Raw genomic sequence first — 22,375 nt, 5'->3', positions numbered from 1 at the left:
GCACTCAGGACTCCTCCCCCTGCCCCCATCATCTTACTAGGAATTGTAAGGATATTACATTAAAGCTGTCATTGTATCCTGGGCATCATCACTCATAGCATCTAGTCTAGGGGGAGATTTAAGATAGATACTCAATATTTGGTTATTGTTCTTCCTGTTGTCCTTTTTGTCCTCAACTCTTGCTGGAATCTCTCTTTGTTCTGTTAGTAGACCTTTATAGAGAAGATCTGTAAATAGTTTGGAGTTTTGCTTTCCCTTGATTCAGAAAGGATTTGTTGCTGTTTTTCAGTTGCTCATTTGTGTCTGACTCTTTGCAACCCCATGGACTGCAGCACACCAGGATTCCCTGTCCTTCACTATCTCCTGGAATTTGCTCACACTCATGTCCATTGAGTTGATGATGAGTCAGAAAGGATGCTATGCATATTAACTCAGTATTCATAAGGGATTTTAATATAAAAAGTATCCAAACATGTTAGGAATTTCTTGGCTATTGAGCAAGCAATTCCTCTTTCCCTTACTGGCATGTGGCTCGAGGAGCAGAGCATCAGTGTGCTTGTTTTCCTATGGAAAAATATCCAAAGAAAATAAGAAGCCACTCTTGGCTGTTTCATAGATGCTGACTTGCTAGACCTCTTCAGCCTCCTTTGCCAACATTTGATGACATTGAGATGTGCCAAACAAGAATATGATTTGAAAAGGAGCTACATAGTTATGGAGAAAGGACATGTTTGGAGGGAAACACATTCAGTGCCATAAGTTGATGGGCTTTAAGACTAATGAAGAAAGCCCTTCCTCCTTACAGACCATCAGAACTGTAAGAGACCGTGGACATGACTTGATCCAAACCTCTTATCAAACAGGCAGAGAGACTACTGCCCAGAGAGGTGGCACAATTTATTCTGTTCAGGCAGTGAGTGAAGGTGAGGTTAGGACCAGGAGCTCAGTCTTCGACAACCCCAGCTGATTGCTTTCTGCAGCTGCAGGCTATCTCCTTTACTTCAATTTAGGCCTTTTATTTCCATGTTCACTAACCTACCCGAACAACTAACCTTAGAGAGTAAATACTGCTACTTCTCTCCTCTGTTCCCTTACATTCTTACCCGGAGGAAGTTTCTGATAATTCACTGAGCCATGGTTTACTAGTGATGTAATTTCCAGGCATTAATATCAAGAACCATGTGCAGTTTTTCTCTCCTTTGTTCTGTGTTGTTTCTTCACAGGCTAAGAGGAAGAAGTAAGCATTCTCTACCAAGTGACTGACTGGGTAGTTGGATTCAGGGCTGTTCTTGGGGCCAAATTACCTACTTAACAATTTTCAAGCATGATGGGGAATATAGATTGACAGAGTTACTCTTGGAAAGAGGAGGTACTAGGATCTAAGTGTTATGTACAAATATTTACAGTCTCTACACATGCTGCTGCTGCTGCTGCTGCTGCTAAGTCACTTTAGTCGTGTCCAACTCTGTGTGACCCCATAGACAGCAGCCCACCAGACTCCTCTGTCCCTGGGATTCTCCAGGCAAGAATACTGGAGTGGGTTGCCATTTCCTTCTCCATCTACACATGCTAGGTGCAGGGAATTCTACAGTGAATATACCAGACATGGTTACTGCTTGCAGGGAGCTAACATTGCAGTGGGAAAAAAGTGCAATAAATACAAAAATAAATAAATAAAAAAGCAAGATGTCACAGATGGTGATAAGACCCTTGAAAGAAATACCTTGAGACAGAGGGCCATGTGATAAAGGAAGCAGAGACTGATGAGATGAGGCTGCCCTGCCAGCCAGCCCCAGGTCATTTACCTGGCTGTTTCCATGGTGCACAATAAGCATCTATCTTGTTTAATATTGATTAAATTGGGTCTCTATTAGTATGGGTGCACTAGTATGCTATCAGATATACTTGATTATAGTGGGAGATGGTCCAGAGTACAGCAGGGGCCCAGGGAGTTCAGACTCCCCCAGGCATCTAAGGGAGACCCTCGGGAGCTAGTGTTTTCACACACTTGTCCCTGTCAGTATTATTCCCATCAGTATGTGTCCTGAGATCCAGTAGCCACTTGTCAAACATTTCATGAAAGAATTAATGAATCACCTCTGTTCCCATTCCTGATGGAACCAGTCTATTGGAAGACTAACTGGTGGGGTAACAACCTGAAAAGATTATATTTCCCTCCAATAAGTGCTTTAACTACATTCTGAGGACTATCCCCTTGCCATCCCTGAAGAAGATCTTCGGCAATTTCCATTACCCTGAGATTTTATCCTTTCTACTGGTGCAAACCATTCAGTTGAAACTCCCACTCTCTCACCAATGAAATGTCATTTCATCTTGTCTCCCCAGAACAATGTTGGGCAGGTACCCTGGCTTCTTGAAGTGGAGGGGAAGGTGAAGTCTGATCAAGAGACCCCTCCCCTCTCCTCTTTAAGATCTTGCTTCTCCCATGTCCTCAGCATGGGCTCCTGGAGGGCCCTGTGGGGCCTCCTACTTCTCAGGGTCCAAGTAGGACAGTTCTGGGTGAGGGTTGACTCTTGTGCTCCCCCGCCCGGCCCCCACTGTCATCAATAGTGGGATGTCCTCCTGCCTCTGGTAGTGTCTGCCTCTGTGTAGAGCATACTTGTGCAGGATCAACTCAGTTCACTTAACCCAGGTGGAAACCAGGGACCTATTTTACACTCGGGCCAGGTTGGCAGGCTGATGTTCAGTGGGAAAAGGAGCTGCAGGCCCTTTCTTAATGCAGTGATCCCCCACCCCTACCCCATCTTGGCTTTGTGGTAGAAAGGCTAGGGAGGCAGTAACTTGTCTCCAAAAAACAGCATATCCTCAACAACATGATTCTCCTTGTCCTTATCCCCAGTCCTTTGCTTACACAGACTTTGGGGATGGAGATGTGGGTGCCCACTCTTATTGATCTCTGAGGAAGTGCCTGCTGCCTACATACTGGTGGCCACGTTTGAACAGGGAGAACTAAGGGACTCTTTTTCTTCAGCTTTGGGTCCCAGATGCCAGTTCTGTGGTGACAGGTGAAGTCTTTATTGGCAGCCCATTATATGTCATTAGTATCACAGTCATGAGCAATACCAACCACATTGTTATCATCATGAAGATTGTTACTGTCATCATCCTTGCCACCCCCACTATTACAACAACACTATGACTGCTGTCCTGCTGAATGAGTGGTAACAAGCATTGCCACTACCAAGACACCATGACCTGCCCCAGCATCACTGCCCCATCCATAGTAGGTGGATAAGACTAGCTGCTCTGACAGACTGCCACTAAGTGTATGATGGTTCCAATACAATAGACGTTTCATTCTCATTTATATAATTGTCTGCAGCAGGTGTTCTTGATTGACAGGAGGCTTCCCACACAATGGTTTAGAACTTAGGGCCTTGTGATTGTCTTCATGTAGCCAGAGGAGGGGATGAAGGGTGTGGGTGGGCACACTTGGGCAAAAGTGACTCATGTTTCTGCTCACTTTCCATTGGCTAAAACACAGTCACATGACTGTGTCTAATGTACAGGATCTGGGATGTGCAGTGTAGCAAAAAATAAAACAGTTTTTGATCAAGTGGGAGCATTGTCTGCCAGGCCATCCTCATAAATAATTCAGTGCACCTGTTCTGTTCCCAGACTGGGCTGGACCCTTTCTGCTATGCAAGACCAGAACAATATGAGGTTTCTATGATCAAAGACCTCATGAACCAAGATAGATAACAATACACAGGGAAAGTATATTGGGTTTTATTATTATTTTTGTTCTCTAGTACTATGATTGTTCAGGTTGTGCTGAGGCAGTTGAATCTTGGAGAATGGGTAGAATCTCTTAGGCTGGAGGAAAAATGGAATTGGAGGTTGTGAGGATGCTTTATGCAGAATATCCTGGGCATTGGCCTGAATGGGTTCAGCATGAACAGAGAAGGGACTGACCTGACTAGAACCGATGACTATTGGGAATTGAGGAATAAGATTTGAGTGATTTGATGGAGCTAGATTTCCAAAGCCCTCTTTAGATATATGTTAAAATTCTTTGGTTGCAAGTCACAGAACTTCTCTATCTCAACGAAGCAAGCCAGCAAACAAAACCCTCCCATATCCCATGTATATTGGAAGGATAGAAGAGTATTCTCTAGAAGCAAAAGGGGAACTGAATGGCCAAACCCTGTTTTGGCAGCTGTGGGTGGTGGAACCCAGGGCACCTCTAGCAATGATCCCAGCCTCTGCATTTGGCCTTTCAACATTCATATTTCAGGGAGCTTGGGCAGATGTCTGCAGGACTGGTCTGCCATGGCTGGAGGGCTGCATTATTGGAAGCAGTGCCTTCCGCTCACCCTGCCCCAAGGAGTGTGTCCTGTGTAAGACAGTGTGGGTGGTGTTTGGGACTGAAGAGCACAGCTATGTCAAAAGTAGTATTCCTGGGTCCAATCCCAGTGCTTCTACTGACTAGCTGGGTGACCAGGCAGATGAGTTGTCTAGCTTCTGAGCCTCACTTTTCTCACCTGTAAAATCGATATTAAACAACAGGAGCCACTTGAGAGGATTCCTTTAGAGAATCCATATGGAGGGCTCCCAGTGTGTATCTTTCCCCCTCTGCTGGGATCCGATTTGCCTGCTGTGATGAGGAGGCGGTGTGACCTTGGAGGGCCAGAAGAAGCTAGGAGAGTTGCCCTCAAGGCTTTCCCTAGAAAGTAATGTGCCCTTCGGGCCTTTCTGACTGATCCTGCAGCACAGCGTGGGCGCAGAGGAGCTGGCCCTGCAGGGGCTGGCTGTGTTTATAGACACTCTGACAGCATCAGGGCTGTGAGCCGTGATGGAGCTGGGAATGCAATTTTCATTTAGGAGTCCTTGTTTGTTCTTGCTCACACTACACTATAATTAAATTTCAGTCAAACGTGACACTGTGCTGCCAGGGGGAGGGTGGGAGGGGCTCCCCTTCCTCTAGATGAGAGACCTTCCCTTGCTTCCCCCTGGAGCAGTCCTGGTCCCCCACCCCTTGGCCTCCTTGGAGACTTTCTGGAGCCAACATCCCTGCTCAGTGGGCCCAGCAGGCTGCCAAAGGTCCTGGGAAGGGTCTGCAAATATGGGGACCCTGGCTCACAGGGGGCTCTCAGTAGAATTAAAGTGGCTACTGCTGTTGGAATCCTAAACTAGCAGGGGATGCTCTCTGGCCTAGAGAGGAGTGGAGGAAATTGGTAGAGGTACGGGAGTGGGCAGCTGACTGGTTTCTGATCAGCTGGGCTTGCTGGGGCTCATGCTGGTCTGGTCTGCATCATCCTGGGCTGCCCTCTCCCTGTTCTCCTCAGCTTTTAGCTAGCAAGGTAGGGACCCCAAGCAAGTCACCCCCAAGGCTCCTTTAAAGCAAACAATGCTGTGAGTGTAATGGAGGCAGAAGGGACGGAGTGAGGGGGAGAAGTGCCCCCAGGATGAACCATTAACCTAGCCATTGGGCTGGGAGGAGTTGGTCACTGTGGCTGGAGAGGCTGGGAGATGGGGCTCTCAAATTGGCAATCTTTCAAAATCACACCTTACATTTTTTTCTCTGCAAAAACATGTTGATGGTCACCCAAGGCTAGGTCTCCTGTTCCCAGCAGAAAGAGGGGTTTCACAGGCTCACCAGGAGCCATAGGGTATTAGGAGCAGAAGTTACTGGACTGGGACCTCCTCTGAGTGCAGGTGGAGCAGGGCAGACCTGTTGCCAATCTGTCAAGTCAAGGGTGGGCCAGCACTCCCGCCCCATGCCAACTTGCCCTCCTTCTGCTCTCCTTGGGCTGAAATTGTGTCTTCCTCTGCACTCATCAGAGCCAGAGCAGTGCCCTCCCATTTGAGAACAATGGTCTTCATACCATTCTTTTCATGACTGGGTGACTGTCCCCATTTTTTCAGTTTTCTCTCTTACTTTTAATGGTGATCTTTCCAGTGGGAACATGACTTCTTTCCCTTTTGCCATGTCCCTGTTGTAGATGGAAAATATGAGGTCCCCCTTTCCCCAGTCCCTCAGCTCCCCTCCTCAGCTTCTTCTCCCTTTCCCTCAGGCCGTGAAGAGGCCCTGGAACTCATCCTGAAGACAGGCCACATTGCAGGGCCAGGCCTGCCTCTGCTGTGGATAGATGAGTCTTTTCCCTTCCTAATGCTCAGCTTTTAAATCAGTAGGGGTGGGAGGAGGTGTTGGATATTTTCTGCATTGTCACTCACTTTGGTGGTTCAGGAGGAGAGCTACAGACTCTGCCCCCCAAAAAATCCCCACAGTACCTCACAAAGTCCCTGAAATCACTGTTAAAAGACATGTGACCAGATGGTCTTCATGGCTCTGAGGTTCTGTGGTTCTTCTGAGGCCAAGACTGGAGACAGATGCTTAGGGCAGAGAAGAGAATATATACAAGCTCACAGCCTTAGGATGCTATAGAAATTCCCTTCCTGCCAATCATCCTCTTCTTTCAGCATCAGGCAATAAATATGTCCCTTGGAGTGGAAATTCTGGCTCTCCTGTGGGGGCCTGGTTGGGTGGGGGGTCAATCTCAAGTGGCCAAGGAGTCTTCCTCCCCTGCAGTACGAAGTGCTGCCATTCTTCCAAGTGAAATTTTCTCCTGCCTGGTGGGGTCCAAAGTGCGTTGGATCCCAGCATCACCCACGCCATCTCTCACCCGCTTCCCTTTAGGGTTACAATCAAGATGAACTGAATAGAAAGAGCCAAGCTGAGAGCAAAGTGCTTGTGTCACCAGGGACTCTTCAGACAGCTAAGAGCTGGTCTGAAAATAACTTTTCTCCATGACTCCCTAAAGCTGTACCTTGAGACCCACCTGATCATGTCCTGCCCACCTCAGGAGCACAGGCAGAGGCTGGGGCTTGACCTGTCTGCAGATCATTGCAGGGGCTCTGCTTCTTGGCCAAGGGGACCCATCAGGAGAGGCTGTTCTGCTAGAGATGTGAGAATAAACAAGAGCTGTTCCCTTTTCTCCTGGAAGCAACAGGGCCAATATCTCCAGTGCGACCACGAGCTTGGGCCAGGGAGAGCAGTGTGGGGCATGGCTATGGCTAGAGGATAAGAGGGGCTGGCTCAGGGATGGTGCTTACCTGGGCTGGGGGGATGGCATGTACCACACAGGCCATTGCAGGGGAAAGAATTGATTGGGTTTTGGTCCAGAAAGAAGGATAAAGGTCAGAGATGGTGGAGAAACAGTATTAACATTCAAGATTGACTATAATAAGGTACTACCTCACATCAGTCAGAATGACCATCATTAAAAAGTCTACAAATAACAAATGCTGCAGAGGGTATAGAGAAAAGAGAACCCTCCTGCACTGTTGGTGGGAATGTAAATTGGTGCAACCACTATGGAAAACAGTATAAATGTTCCTTAAAAAACTAAAAATAAGTTGTCGTATGATCCAACAATATCATTCCTCGGCATGTATCTGGAGAAAACTATAATTCAAAAAGATACAAACACCTCAATGCTGACAGCAGCACTATTTACTATCACTAAGACATGGAAACAACCTAAATGTCCACTGATAGATGAATGAAAGAAAAAGATGTGGTACATATACACCCATATATACATATACACACCACATATATACATATACACACCACATATATATGTATATACACCGATAAATACATATATATACCCATAAATACATATATACACCCATAAATACATATATATACCACTTATATACATATATACATCACATATATACATATATACACCCATATATACAAATATATACCCATATATACATATACACACATATACACCCATATATACATGTATACACTGATATATACATATATATACCACATATATACATATATATACACCCATATATACACATGTACACCACATATATGCATATATCCACCCATATATACATATATCCACCCATATATACATATATCTACCCATATATACATATATACAACACATATATACATATGGGCATATATATACACATATATACATATATACACCACATATATACACATATACACCATATATATACACATATATGCCACATATATACATATATACACCCATATATACATATATACAACACATATATACATATGGGCATATATGTACACATATATACACCACATATATACACATATACACCACATATATACACATATATGCCACATATATACACCACATATATGCATATATACAGCCATATATACACATGTACACCACATATACACATATATACACCCATATATACATATGGGTATATATACAATGGAATATTACTCAGCCTTAAAAAGAATGAAATAATGCCATTTACAGCAACACGGATGGACCTAGAGAGTATCATACTAAGTAAGTCAGACAGGACATACAAATATCATATGATATAACTTGCAAATGAACTTATCTATTAAAAACCTCAGAGCCATGAAAATTAAAAAGAAACAGACTCACAGACATAGAGAACAGACTTGTGGTTGCCAAGTGGGGCTGGGGAGAGATGGCTTGGGAGTTTTAGATTAGCAGATGCAAACTAATATATATAGAATGGGTAAACAACAAGGTCCTATGGTATAGCACAGGGAAATATATTCAATATTCTGTGATAAACCAAAATGGGAAAGAATATGAAAAAGAATGCATATATATATATATATACATATGTGTATATACTCATGAATCAACTATAATTTAATAAAATAAATTAAGAAAAGATTCGAGTTTGAGAGACAAAATTGAGCCCCAGAGAAGGGCTTCTTCAGGTGAGGGGCTGGGATGAGCACTCATCAGGCTGAGAACTTGGGATTCACATGGCCCTGACTTCCAAGTCCTGACTCTGCTACTTCCCAGCTGATGACCTTAGCAAGAGTCATGCTGTCTCTGAGCCTTAGTTTATTTAAAGTAAGAAGATAACACGCACTTGACAGGCTGTCATGGAGTTTGTGAAGCAGTGACACACATCACCTGCTTTATAACGTTTCTTATTATTAGCCTGATGGGCCAGGTGAAGAGGCCTAGGCGTTAGACCTCTTAATCTCAAGTCAGCTGAGGAGACAAGTGGGAATAATATACATCTATAAATTTTATAGTCAACAGAGGGAAGAAGAGTACTTTTAAAAGCATTCAGAAAGAAGTAAAGGCAGGGACTCAGATAAATGTGCACGCATTATTCGCGATAGCCAAAAGCTGGAAGCAATAGAAGTATCCACTCATGGATAAATGCAAAAACAAAGCGTAGTGTATACCTTCGGCCTTAAAATGGAGTGAAACTTGGACACATGTACAACATGGATGAACTTTGGAGATATCACTCTAAGTGAAACAAATCAGTCCCCCAAAGACAAACACTGTGTAATTCTCCTTATATGAGGTCCCTAGATGAATCAAATTCATTCACGTTAATTTAAATAGTGCATATCCATGGTAATAAGTGGGCTTCCTAGGTGGCTCAGTGGTAAAAGTCCGCCTACCAATGCAGGAATCAAACCAGGGCTCTGTAACAACCAAGAGGGGTGGGATGGGAAGGGAGGTGGGAGGGAGGTTCTAGAGGGAGGGGACACATGTATAACTATGGCTGATTCATGTTGATGTTTGGCAGAAACCAACACAATTCTGTAAAGCAATTGTCCTTCAATGAAAAATAAATAATTTTTTAATGGTTAAAATAGTAAATTTTATGTTATATATATTTTACCACAATTAAAAAAAAAAAAAAATCCAGAATCTGTGCTTGGGGTGACATTCACTGTGAGTGGAGGGGAAAGGTCTGGCCAATCCCCTCCGCCTCCTGAGCTCCACTCCTGTTCCCCGGATGTCCCGTCCCCCTGATGGGGGACAGGCCACCTTCTGTTCACAGCCCCGTTTGTCGGCAGTCTGGAGATCAAGGACTGTCCCTCTACTGCCAGCCCTGCGTTCCGTTTCCCCTCTAGAAGCCTCTGATTCATTAAGACTATGTCTCCGGCTGTTCTCTGAAATCCCGTTGGCAGCTCTGCTGAGCACCAGGGGATGGCTGCTCTGATATTGGCCCTGGTAGCTGGGGCTGGTACAGCCACAGGCCACAGCCTCACAGCCAAGCATTCCTGGCAGCCAGGGTCTCTGGGGCTGGCTGCTCACCTGGCACTAGGGAGGCAGATGGTAGGGATGCAGACCTGGCAGGGAGCTCTCTGCAGTGCCTGCTCTGCTCAGCAAGAGGGAGATAGAGCCCCACATTTGGCTCTGTGGTCTCCGAGCACTGTGCATCAAAGTGCTTCCGGTGTGGTGTGGGGGAGGGGCATGCCAGCCCCATAAAGGCCCAGGACTCCTCCCACAGCACGGAGGGTTGAGGCTGGTGTCCAGACAGGAACTGCGTGCCACCTCCGTCGTCGAGGCTCTTGTTCTGGGTACCTATTTGCTATGTAACAAACCACCCCAACACTCAGTGGCTTTGAATAGTCATTTTATTACACAACAATTCTGTGAGTTCTGACCTACACAGCCTTGGCTGGAGCCGGTGTCCTCTAAGGGCTTGGCTGGCAGGGACTGAGATGGTGCATCTAGGTGGCTGCCAACTGGGAGGGCAGCTCTAGTCAATGGCCTGACGTGGCTGCTCCAGGTGGCTGCATTTCTGGGGGAAGCATCCCAAGAGGAAGTGTTCCAAGGGGGACAAAGCAGAAGTTTCCACTTCCCATCCACTTCCATGGCAGGTGCTGCACTAATGCTGAGGATTTCTGATTAAGCAGCACAGAACCAGCCTGGATTCAAGGAGCTGCTGCTGCTGCTGCTGCTGCTGCTAAGTCGCTTCAGTCATGTCCGATTCTGTGCGACCCCATAGATGGCAGCCCACCAGGCTCCTCTGTCCCTGGGATTCTCCAGGCAAGAATACTGGAGTGGATTGCCATTTCCTTCTCCAGTGCATGCATACATGCCAAGCTGCTTCAGTCGTGTCTGACTCTGTGTGACCCCATGGACAGCAGCCTACCAGGCTACTCCATCCACAGGATTCTCCAGGCAAGAATACTGAAGTGGGTTGCCATTTCGGATTCAAGGAGAGAGGTAACCAAAAATTGGTTTCAAAGAATTCACAGCCAACATTAATCCACTCTAGTCCTCGATGGCCTCAGCTTCCCCCAGTCAAATGGAGTCGTGTTCTGTTTCGTAAGACTTTAACAAACCTTCAAAATGCCACAGAGAGTCTTGGGAGTAGAGAGCAGGCTGATGGTGTGGCTGAGGCCAGGAGGACAGAGCAAGCTGGAAATTCTTGCTCAGTGAGCTAGTGATCGTCTAGAAAGGAGTTATTTCTGCCAGGGAAGGAAAACCACAAATTGAAACTGACTATATACCATGTCATGAACTCTAATTTACTCTAACTCTCCAAGTAATCCTGTGAAATGGGTAAAATCCCCCACCTTTTATAGATGAGGAAAGTGAAATCTTGTTAATGATTTACCAAAGCTAGAGAGGCAGGAATGTAGACTCCGAACCCAAGGATGTCTCTCTCTGCAAAGCTTGTGCCTCTTCCTCTGCTCTATGGTCCTAAAGAAGCAAGATTATACTTTGTTTACAGTTCAGAAATCTTCAGAGCAGAAGAACAAGGATGACTCTGATATCCAAAGGGCCCTTCGGAGCTATTTATGGTAGGGAATAGGAGGGAGCAGGGAGCTGGCTGCCTGACAAATTTCAGGAAGGAAGAATAAAGCTGACAGTGTGTCTTAGCTGGGGCAGTCCCAGCAGGAAAAAGCTCCTAGGAGCCAGAGAGACAACCTGAAACCATGAGCAACTCTGGGTCCTACCAGACAATGAAGAAAGAAGGATATCTTACTAGGAGCCAAGAGGTAGAGAAAGGGTGATAGGAACAAATTGAGGGAAATTCTGGGTGGTAGGGATTGAACCTGGGAACAGAAGAAAAAGACTATCCATCCTATCATCTACCTGTTCATCCTTCCATGAATTCATCCATCTATCCACTTATGAATTCATTACTGCTTTCAAATGAGTTCTATAATGTGTCTGGCCCTGTTTGGCATATATAATTAAGAAGCAGTCCCAGCCTTTGGGGAATTCAGCTTACCCTAGGGCAAGCAGACCTGTAACTAGATATGGCATTATTGTGTTGATATTGAGATGGGGTGCACAGAAGGAACAGCTATGGGGGCCAGAGGAAGGACAGAAGACTCTGAAAACCAGAAACCCAGTGTGGAAGACAGAGGAATCAGGGTATAGCTGGGCCTGATTCTGGAAAGGGTGGACCCCAAGCCCAGGGGCTTAGCTTCTAAGTCTGAGAAGAGCAGACATGTCTGAAGTAGATGTATGTTCCCTCACAATGACAAGACTTCAAGGTAAGGTCTGGGGCCTTCCAGCCCTTTCTTGAAGGTGTGAGTGGTCTGACAGTTCCAACTTCTGAGAATCTGCACTTGGGTAACTGGCTGAGGCCCTGCCTGTGACATCTCAGAGAAAGTATATGACTGTCCTGCCCCCAGGAAAGACCAGAAATGAAGAGAGGCCTGAGTATACAGCATGAGGGATTTAGATTCATCCTAAGACAGAAGTTGAAGAAAAGCTTTTTTTCTTATCTTGGCGTAAAAAAAGAGAGACACTTTTATTATATTGGAGCAAATGTAACACAGGCTTGTTTGATATTATAATAAAACTTGCTTATCCTTAATAATGTCATTTACACTAAAATTGTTCTCTGTTTGGACCACTGCCTGCAGCAAGGGGGGCAGGGTTTTGCTATAACAGATTTAGAGAACCCAGAATTCAGATTCTTATATCTGAGAGGACAAATAGGAAGAAATATGATCAGAAACATTTTGGGTTCCTGACTTTTCCATGTGCAGGTATTTTTCATGGGACTTCATGCAGCCTACTTAAATGTACAATATTGCCTCTTGCTCTTCTGTCTTTTTCATTTCTTTTGCTTTTGGGGGGCTTTTTTTTGCTCATCATGTAATCCTCATACTTATTTTGTAGTGTAGATAATAGTTTTTTCATTCTACTGATGAAAAATTGAATCTCAAGGAAGTTATATAGACACACCCCCACCCAAGATCCCACAGCCAGTGAACAGGAGAACTGAGACTCAAATCCAGGTCTCTGGTGCCAGGCCTGAACTCCTTCTGTTCTGCTGAGTAGCTTTATGTGAGAACTGAAGTCCCTCTATTGGTTTGGTGTTTGAAGGCAGATAGATACAAGGCAGGGTGTCCCTTCATAATCATCTGCTAGAGTTACATAGACCATGTACTGATTGATTCTCCTTGTATTTTTTTTTTTTTTTTTTTTTGTATTAGCTATATTTCTTGTCAAGTTCAGACTGAGAAACCCTGATGCATAAAGTCATAAGGACCCGGAAGGACCCAGTGGAAAAAAAAGGTCTGCCACCTTATTGACAAGGATATCTCGCCTACATGAAGATCAGGAGCTGCGGCAGAGAGGAGCAACCCCACGTCCAAAGAGCAGTGGCTGCATGGGCGCAGGAGGGCCGAGAGGAGCTACTCCACATTCAAGGTCAGGAGGGGCGGCTGTGAGGAGATACCCCTCGTCCAAGGTAAGGAGCAGCGGCTGCACTTTGCTGGAGCAGCTGTGAAGAGATACCCCACATCCAAGGTAAGAGAAACCCAAGTAACACAGTAAGTGTTGTGGGAGGGCATCAAAGGGCAGACACACTGAAACCATAATCAAAGAAAACTAGCCAATCTGATCACAGGACCACAGTCTTGTCTAACTCAGTGAAACAAACCCATGCTGTGTGGGGCCACCCAAGAGCGCCGGGTCATGGTGGAGAGGTCTGACAGAATGTGGTCCCCTGGAGAAGGGAATGGCAAACCACTTCAGTATTCTTGCCTTGAGAACCCCATGAACAGTATGAAAAGGCAAAATGATAGGATACTGAAAGAGGAACTCCCCAGGTCGGCAGGTGCCCAATATGCTACTGGAGATCAGTGGAGAAATAACTCCAGAAAGAATGAAGGGATGGAGTCAAAGCAAAAACAATATCCAGTTGTGGATGTGACTGGTGATAGAAACAAGGTCCAATGCTGTAAAAAGCAATATTGCATAGGAACCTGCAATGTTAGGTTCATGAATCAAGGCAAATCAGAAGTGGTCAAACAGGAGATGGCAAGAGTGAATGTCAACATTCTAGGAATCATCAAACTAAAATGGACTGGAATGGGTGACTTTAACTCAGATTACCATTATATCTACTACTGTGGACAGGAATCCCTTAGAAGAAAGGAAGTAGCCATCATAGTCAACAAAAGAGTCTGAAATGCAGTACTTGGATGCAATCTCAAAAAGACAGAATGATCTCTGTTCGTTTCAAAGGTAAACCATTCAATATCATGGTAATCCAAGCCTATGCCCCAACCAGTAATACTGAAGAAGCTGAAGTTGAACGGTTCTATGAAGACCTACAGGACCTTTTAAAACTAACACCCAATAAAGGTGTGCTTTTCATTGTAGGGGAATGCAAAAGTAGGACAAGAAACACCTGGAGTAACAGGCAAATTTGGCCTTGGAGTATGGAATGAAGCAAGGGCAAAGACTAATAGAGTTTTACCAAGAGAACACACTGGTCATAACAAACACCCTCTTCCAACAACACAAGAGAAGACTCTACACATGGACATCACCAGATGGTCAAAACCGAAATCAGATTGATTATATTCTTTGCAGCCAAAGATGGAGAAGCTCTATACAGTCAGCAAAAACAAGACCAGGAGCTGACTGTGGCTCAGATCATGAACTCCTTATTGCCAAATTCAGACTTCAGTTGAAGAAACTAGGGGAAACCACTAGACCATTTAGGTATGACCTAAATCAAATCCCCTATGACTATACAGTGGAAGTAAGAAATAGATTTAGGGGGCGAGATCTGATAGACAGAGTACCTGATGAACTATGGACGGAGGTTCCTGACATTGTACAGGAGATAGGGATCAAGACCATCCCCATGGAAAAGAAATGCAAAAAGGCAAAATGGTTGTCTGAGGAGGCCTTACAAATAGCTGTGAAAAGAAGAGAAGTGAAAAGCAAAGGAAAAAAGAAAAGATATTCCCATTTGAGTGCAGAGTTCCAAAGAATAGCAAGGAGAGATAAGAAAGCCTTCCTTGGTGATCAGTGCAAAGAAATAGAGGAAAACAACAGAATGGGAAAGACTAGAGATCTCTTCAAGAAAATTAGAGATACCAAGGGGATGTTCCATGCAAAGATGGGTTTGATAAAGGACAGAAATAGTATGGACCTAATAGATGCAGAGGATATTAATAAGAGGTGGCAAGAATACACAAAAGAACTGCACAAAAAAGATCTTCATGACTCAGATGATCATGATTGTGTGAACACTCACCTAGAGCCAGACATCCTGGAATGTGAAGTCAAGTGGGCCTTAGAAAGCATCACTACGAACAAAGCTAGTGAAGGTGATGGAATTCCAGTTGAGCTATTTCAAACCTTGAAAGATGATGTGGTGAAGGTGCTGCGCTCAATATGCCAGCAATTTGGAAAACTCAGCAGTGGCCACAGGACTGGAAAAGGTCAGTTTTCATTCCAATCCCTAAGAAAGTCAATCCTAAAGAATGCTCAAACTACCACACAATTGCACTCATCTTACATGCTAGTAAAGTAATGCTCAAAATTCTCCAAGCCAGGCTTCAGCAATATGTGAACCGTGAACTTTCAGGTGTTCAAGCTGGTTTTAGAACAGGCAGAAGAACCAGAAATCAAATTGCCAATATCCTCTGGATCATCGAAAAAGCAAGAGAGTTCCAGAAAAATATCTATGTCTGCTTTATTGACTATGCCAAAGCCTTTGACTGTGTGGATCACAATAAACTGTGGAAAATCCTGAAAGAGATGGGAATACCAAACCACCTGACCTGCCTCTTGAGAAACCTGTATGCAGGTCAGGAAGCAATAGTTAGAACTGGATATGGAACAACAGACTGGTTCCAAATAGGAAAAGGAGTACGTCAAGGCTGTATATTGTCACCCTGCTTATCTAACGTACATGCAGAGTACATCATGAGAAACGCTGGGCTGGAAGGAGCACAATCTGGAATCAAGATTGCTGGGAGAAATATCAATAACCTCAGATATGCAGTTGACACCACCCTTATGGCAGAAAGTGAAGAGGAACTAAAAAGCCTCTTGATGAAAGTGAAAGAGGAAAGTGAAAAAGTTGGCTTAAAGCTCAACATTAAGAAAACTAAGATCATTTCATCTGGTCCCATCACTTCATGGAAAATAGATGGGGAAACAGTGGAAACAGTGTCAGATTTTATTTTTGAGGGGGTTCCAAAATCACTGCAGATGGTGAATGCAGCCATGAAATTGAAAGACGCTTACTCCTTGGAAGGGAAATTATGACCAACCTAGATAGCATAGTAAAAAGCAGAGACATTACTTTGCCAACAAGGGTCCGTCTTGTCAAGTCTATGGTTTTTCCAGTGGTCATGTATGGATGTGGGAGTTGGACTGTGAAGAAAGCTGAGCGCTGAAGAATTGATGCTTTTGAACTGTGATGTTGGAGAAGACTCTTGAGAGTCCCTTGGACTGCAAGGAGATCCAATGAGTCCATCCTAAAGGAGATCAGTCCTGGGTGTTCATTGGAAGGACTGATGCTGACACTGAAACTCCAATACTTTGGCCACCTCAAGCAAAGTGTTGGCTCATTGGAAAATACCCTGATGCTGGGAGGGATTGAGGACAGGAGGAGAAGGGGATGACAAAGGATGAGATGGCTGGATGGCATCACCGCCTTGATGGACACGAGTTTTAGTAAACTCCGGGAGTTGGTGATGGACAGGGAGGCCTGGCGTGCTGTGATTCATGGGGTTGCAAAGAGTCGGACACGACTAAGAGACCGAACTGATATTACTTGTATCCTGCTTATATTCTTGTTTTACTCAATGTACAAATGTTGTTCAGTTGCTAACTCATATCCAACTCTGCGACCCCATGGATTGCAGCACCCCAGGCTCTTCTGCCTTCTACTATCTCCTGGATCTTATTCAACTTCATGACCATTGAATCAGTGATGCTGTCTAACCTTCTCATCCTCTTCTGCCCTTTTCTCCTTTTGTCTTCAATCTTGCCTTGCATCAGTGTCTTTTCCAATAAACTGGCTCTTTGCATCAGTTGGCCAAAATATTGGAGCTTCAGCTTCAGCAGCAGTCCTTCCCGTGAATACTGGGGTTGATTTCCTTTAGGATTGACTGTATCTTTACCCAAAGTAATGATGGGAAAGTGACCTGAAATGATTAACCAGCTATATAATTTCATATAAGATTAGGATTGATTATAATAATATAAACTCTAGATAAGGAAAGAATCAATAAGAGTGAATCATGTCTTGAACCATAACAGACTTCTAAGACAGATGGTACAAAGACTTTTATGGCTACCATGAGACTGACCCAATTCAGTCATAATGCATTGAGAGGTTTATCAATAAAATTCTCTATGTATCTTGAGTGATTTGTGGTAAACAATGTGCCTGTTCCTTTGGCTTCAACTTAACTTGGGAATGTAGAATTTATTGTATTGGGCTGCCCAGCAGGTTTCTCCCTTTCCCTCTTCCTTCAGTTGAAATATGTGGTCCTCAGGTCTCCTGCAGATCATAGGCACTGGTATGTAGCCTATACCTGGCCAATCAGAGCATCCTGATTTCCCTGACCTTAGTGATTTCTTCAGAAATACTAATGTGGTCCACCTGGCCATTTAGAGTTTTTTCCCAGGATTTTCTTCTGTTGATGGTAGAAAGACTGTCTCTTATATTGGGGTCACAGTGCTGGAAGCATGTGAGTCTGGGCTTCCAGAGCATCTTCCTGCCTCAGGGAGGAAGCCCATTCATAGGAGGAGAGGAAACTCACAAATAGAGGGCCAGGAGGTGACTAGAGAGCTCCCCAAAGTCACATCTCACATCCTGAATTTAGTTGTGTGGGATGTCAGCTATCCTCACTCCCCCACTGATCCTTCTCAGTTACATGAGCAAGCACATTTCACTTATGATGGGGTCAGTTAATGCAGGGTTTTTGTCACTTGAAGAGTCCTGACCAGAACAGGGATCACTTGTTGTAGTGAACAGAGACCTAGTCAAACTAACTCATGTATAGTATGCAGGTAGTTTATTGTAAGGACTTGGGGATATATTAGAATTGAGGAGAGGGATATATTGAGACAAGTAGATCTTGTGAGGATCAGGAGGTCACAAGGCAGCTCCTCTAGCCATCTTTCCTTTTCTCTCCCTTTGGGGTCTCTTGGCCTCAACCCTGCTTCCTTCTGAGTCTCTGTTACAGTCTTCTGTTTCCCTCTGTAGACTAGTTTCCTCTGTGGCTTGCTAGACTCCTCCTATATCTAAGCTCAACTGTGGCTTTGGCCAGTCCTGGTGTTCAGTGTGGTCCTGACCTACATGACTACACCTCAGCCAATCATGTGATGCACTAACATGGCCTTGGAGGAGAGCAAAATCATGTGGTTGGGAGAGCAAAAGCATGCGTTCATATCTGGGCCAGTCATCCGTGGCCAGAGGCATAAGGTCAATGGTTATATGGTTGCTTAGACCACCCCATCAGCATGAACTGTCGGTGGAGTAATTCCTGTCAACAGGTATGATAGGGAGGCAGCCAAGACACACCTGGAGTTGGGTGGCTGACACCAATATCACAGTGATATTGGGACATTGGACCCTTTCCCTTCTCCCCATATCCACATGTGGCCAGAGGTCCCACAATCTCCAATGGCCCAAAACATTCTATCATGCTTCTTCCTGCCTTCCTTCCTTCCTGCCTCACTGCATAGTCCCAGCTGAGCACATGTTCTAACAGTGGGATCTGATCCTATCAACCACTCTTCCCACACTTCCATCACTGAGCAGATTAACCCTCCACACTTGCCATGCTGTGTGACTCTGCCATCCTGCTGCCCTGTCTGACTCTGGCATGCAGCTCTCCAGTACTGCTCCTCTCTGTCATTGCCAGGAGAACCCAGTTTAGTTGTCTTCTCCTCATCACAACCTTTTCTGAGCCCAAAACTTCCTTTTTTGTGCTCCCCAGAAAATCCTTGCTCCTTGCAATAGAATATTTATTACACTGAGTCACAATAACGGTTTTTTTAAAATATATTTTTATTTATTTGCCTGCCTGGGTCTTGGTTGCAGCACACGGGATCCTTAGTTGCACCATGTGAACTCTTAGTTGTGGCATATGGGATCTAGTTCACTGACCAGGGATCTAACCCAGGCCCTTGCACTGGAAATGCAGAGTTTTAATCATTGGATCACCAGGGAAGTCTTACAATTATGTTTTTTGTTTGTTTGTTTGTTTGTCTCACACTAGGCAGTAATTTAGCCTGTAGTGGGAAGACTTTGGAATAAAAAGAAATCCTGAGTCAAATTCTGAGTCTACCCCTTGATAGCTATATGTTTACGATGAGTGATTCAGCATTTCTGAGTGTTAATTCCTAATCTGTAAAATGCAGAAAATAATGGCACCCACCTTATGATTTACTGTGAATGTTAAATGAGATAACCTGTATAAAGTGAATAAATATCATTTTGCTTTCTTGAAGGCAAGGACAGCATATAACTCATTTTTGGTTCCTGGATGTTAAGCACAGGGACTGTCATTCTGGGGACTTAATACAACTTTGTTGAATAGATAAATGTTTCATTCAAAGAATAAAGCTCAATCCCTATCAAGCTACCAACGGTATTTTTCACAGAACTAGAACAAATAATTTCACAATTTGTATGGAAATACAAAAAACCTCGAATAGCCAAAGTAATCTTGAGAAAGAAGAATGGAACTGGAGGAATCAACCTGCCTGACTTCAGACTCTACTACAAAGCCACAGTCATCAAGACAGTATGGTACTGGCACAAAGACAGAAATATAGATCAATGGAACAGAATAGAAAGCCCAGAGATAAATCCACGAACCTATGGACAACTTATCTTTGACAAAGGAGGCAAGGATATACAACGGAAAAAAGACAACCTCTTTAACAAGTGGTGCTGGGAAAACTGGTCAACCACTTGTAAAAGAATGAAACTAGAACACTTTCTAACACCATACGCAAAAATAAACTCAAAATGGATTAAAGATCTAAATGTAAGACCAGAAACTATAAAACTCCTAGAGGAGAACACAGGCAAAACACTCTCCGACATGAATCACAGCAAGATCCTCTATGACCCACCTCCCAGAATATTGGAAACAAAAGCAAAAATAAACAAGTGGGACCTAATGAAACTTAAAAGCTTTTGCACAACAAAAGAAACTATAAGTAAGGTGAAAAGACAGCCCTCAGATTGGGAGAAAATAATAGCAAATGAAGAAACAGACAAAGGATTAATCTCAAAAATATACAAGCAACTCCTGCAGCTCAATTCCAGAAAAATAAATGACCCAATCAAAAAATGGGCCAAAGAACTAAACAGACATTTCTCCAAAGAAGACATACAGATGGCTAACAAACACATGAAAAGATGCTCAACATCACTCATTATTAGAGAAATGCAAATCAAAACCACAATGAGGTACCATTACACACCAGTCAGGATGGCTGCTATCCAAAAGTCTACAAGCAATAAATGCTGGAGAGGGTGTGGAGAAAAGGGAACCCTCTTACACTGTTGGTGGGAATGCAAACTAGTACAGCCTCTATGGAAAACAGTGTGGAGATTTCTTTAAAAACTGGAAATAGAACTGCCATATGACCCAGCAATCCCACTTCTGGGCATACACACTGAGGAAACCAGATCTGAAAGAGACACGTGCACCCCAATGTTCATTGCAGCACTGTTTATAATAGCCAGGATATGGAAGCAACCTAGATGCCCATCAGCAGATGAATGGATAAGGAAGCTGTGGTACATATACACCATGGAATAGTACTCAGCCATTAAAAAGAATTCATTTGAATCAGTTCTAATGAGATGGATGAAACTGGAGCCCATTATACAGAGTGAAGTAAGCCAGAAAGATAAAGATCATTACAGCATACTAACACATATATATGGAATTTAGAAAGATGGTAATGATAACCATATATGCAAAACAGAAAAAGAGACAAAGATGTACAGAACAGACTTTTGGACTCTGTGGGAGAAGGCGAGGGTGGGATGTTTCCAGAGAACAGCATGTATATTATATATAGTGAAACAGATCACCAGCCCAGGTGGGATGCATGAGACAAGTGCTCGGGCCTGGTGCACTGGGAAGTCCCAGAGGAATCGGGTGGAGAGGGAGGTGGGAGGGGGGATCAGGATGGGGAATACATGTAACTCCATGGCTGATTCATGTCAATGTGTGACAAAACCCACTGCAATGTTGTGAAGTAATTAGCTTCCAACTAATAAAAATAAATGAAAAAAAAAAAAACAAACAAACGAAGAATAAAGCTCTAAGGTGGACTAGCAGGCAGTGTGCACTTAGAGGCTGGGAGTTCTCTGCTAGTTGACTGAGAATTGATGTAAGGTATCTCAACCTCCTTTTCCCAGGCCCTATATTGTGTGCCCTTCTTCTCTGTGATTCACAGCATAGGATGACTTCTCATTTTGGTACACAAGGAATTGGTGGTATCAGACTTAACTCATTGAATTAGTTATTTTGCTGCATAACAATATTACCACAATCTTTTAAGTTTGAAACAACACACAATAATCATCTTATAGTTTCTGTGGGTCAGGATTCTGGGCACCCCTTAGCTGGGACTGCTACAAGGTTGCATCAAGATATTGGGCATGGCTGGGGTCTTATCTGTTCCTTTGCAGTCTGTTGAATCAAGGCCCACTGTTTTGCCCTGGCTCTTGGCCAGAACCTAACACCAGTTCCCTGCCCATGGCCCTCTCCGTGACTATCTCATAACATGTCAGCTTGCTTCTTAAAGGCAGCAAAGGAAAGGGATAAACTGCACTGAAAGAAGCCCTATGATTTTAACACAATCATGTACAGTAATCATGTACACATGACGTTATCGGTTCCATCACCTTGACATATCCTTTATGGCTAGAAGCAAGTTACAGATCCTCCCTGTGCTCAAGGGAATGGGACCAGACACGGATGTGAACCTCAAGAGGCAGGGGTAACTGGGGGCCATTTTAGAGTCTGTCTGCCACACCATCTCACAGTAAACAACTCTAAAATGGAACAAAATATTTGAAACTACTATTTTCAGACTTTGAACAGAGGGTAGCACTAGACTGTGAGTAAAGAAATAAGCACAGAAGATAAGCTTGGCATTTACCCTGGATTTCAGCCTGGGAGCAATTTTCAAGTCGTGGTATAAGAAAACAGAACTCAAGTAGAATGTGGAAGTCTTTTTGAGCAGAGGAAACAGAGATTGGACTTTAGGGCTAGTAGGTGGCTGGAATTTGAGAGGTAAGGCACCAGAGAAGAGGAAACCATCGAGGAAAAGCC

This window comes from Cervus elaphus, chromosome 33, assembly GCF_910594005.1.
Source record: "Cervus elaphus chromosome 33, mCerEla1.1, whole genome shotgun sequence".
NCBI classification, from domain to species: Eukaryota; Metazoa; Chordata; class Mammalia; order Artiodactyla; family Cervidae; genus Cervus; species Cervus elaphus.
The sequence above is the reverse complement of the archived record's forward strand: the minus strand, read 5'-3'. Positions refer to the sequence as shown.